This window comes from Galeopterus variegatus, unplaced genomic scaffold (genome assembly GCF_000696425.1).
Source record: "Galeopterus variegatus unplaced genomic scaffold, G_variegatus-3.0.2 Scaffold7295, whole genome shotgun sequence".
NCBI lineage: Eukaryota > Metazoa > Chordata > Mammalia > Dermoptera > Cynocephalidae > Galeopterus > Galeopterus variegatus.
Genome location: NW_007733406.1, coordinates 52029 through 54287, shown reverse-complemented (window position 1 = coordinate 54287; position 2259 = coordinate 52029).

Genomic DNA, 2259 nt, shown 5'->3' with positions numbered 1-2259 from the left:
AAAAAAAAAAAAAAACGACAAAAAAAAGGGGGGGGGCCTTCATTATGCTTTCCTACCTCCCTTCCTGTCAATAACTATTCTCCAAACATATTGGTTTATTTGCTGTTCTGCATAGTTCAGGTGATATTATGGGGAAAAAAGTACATTTATTTGTATAGTAGATAAGCAATTTGCATTAAAGTCCAACACCAATTTGACTAGACTAGCCCATAGACAGTTTTGAAAGTATAGTGCGAAAATTAAAAACGAAAAATCTGGAAATGAGGAGAATTTGTGGTTTGCACACAAACGTACTGTGTATAAATTTACCCGTGTGCTGATTGGAACTTTTCTGAGCATAACTATTTTTTCATGCTTGAAAATCTCAGAGCTTTAACACACAGATCTAATTAAGGAATTATTTTTATTCCTGAAATACTTTTTATATCTCAGTATGTGTCCTATAATTTTACATCGCCTACTGGCAAGCATCCTAATTAAAATAGATACTGTGCCACATATAACCAATAAATATTGAGTAGGAAACTCTAGGAACTCAAAAAATGCCTTAGTTAGGACTCTTAGATCAATGTTAACTCAATCCTCTACTATGTGGTCAGTATGATATATTTAAGAATAAACACTACAGTTATCATGCAATACAGCAAACAAAAAAGAGATTTTAAGAATGTGAACCTAAAAAGTGTGTGATTATAAACAGTTGATTTTATGCTTTAGTACTGGAATTATTTTAAAGCAACGTTTGGTGATCTAAAGATTTATGGAATGCCAAGTCTTGAGAAAAATAAGTAAGATCAAAAAATAAATTTGCTGAACTAGGAAAAGAAAGTAATTTGTTCTTTTTTTAGTTGGAAAGCAGGAGATAGTTGGAATAATAATGAAGGATTCTCAAAAAAATTCAAAAAATATTCTTGAATTAATATATCTCTGACACTAATTTATTATTTTCAGTGTTTCACTGCATAATAATAGCAAATTATAGTAAAATCTAGTGAAAATAANTGTCTTACAAGATAAGAAATGCCTCCTTTTAGCAGAGAGTCCAGATGTTTTTTTGGAAATATCTTGCAGTTCTGTGAGAAGGGGTGGTGAGTAAAAGATGTTTTGACAAATAAATTAGTGAAGAATTCTTTTCAGTAATATCACAACAGATGTGGATTTGAGTTTTGATGGTAGCTACCAGCTGCGCTTCTTCCTAACCCACCAGAAATCACGCACATGGATCATGCAGGGATAATATAGAATGAAAGGAACTGGCAAAAAGGCCTCTTGTAGGTGTTATTAGGAAAATTGCCTCTTTTTCTTGGAAGATGCTGGGACCCTGCTAAACTGTGTGAATTTTTTTTTTTTTTGCATAAACAAACATAAAAATGGTGATCTTGAGTCAAGTTTCTATCTACTGATCTATTTTTATTTTTCCTGTTACAAATCGCTGTATAAGGCTGAACAGTTTTTAACATACTTTGAGGTGTTTTTGAGATGACTTAAGACTTTTACTATGTGGCATATCTACTTGGTGATCCTCAACAAATCTCCAAGAAACTGGTAATATATATATATATATATATATATATATATATCATCATCTGATTTTACAAGCAATTTTAAGTTTACAGAAAAATTGAACGGATAGTACAGAGTTCTGATATAAACCCTTTCCCATAGTTTCCTTTATTTTTAATTTCTTACATTAGTGTGATTAATGTGTTTCAGTTGATGAACCAATGTTGATACATTATTATTAAAGCCCATTGTTTACATTCGTGTTCATTCCTGGTGTTATGTGGTTTTATGGGTTTTGACAATACCATCATGTATCCAACATCACAGTATCTTACAATATGTTTCAACATCCTAAAAATCTGCTGTGCTTCACCTATTAAGAAGTAGGAGATTATTGAAAATATTCAGACAAGAGGAGATAACAGTTCATTCCAGAAAGGTATAATGAAGTTGGTAAAAAGATTATATTTGAGATATATTTTATAGGTAGAGCCAACTAGACTTTCTGTAGGGGTAGGATCAAAATGAGAAAAATTACCAAATGTATGGCAACTAAAAAGAAGTCAGAAAGAAGTGGTTTTGGGGAGATGAGGAGGCATCATGGTGCTTTGGTAACATTTAGAAATGTCTATCAGGCAACAAACTGGACTAGACAACCAACTGGGCATTTGACTGTAAGGCTCATAGAAGAATTGCCTTGGGAGATATACATTAGGAATATCTAGTTACATCTAGGAAGACTCTCTCTCTCTCTCT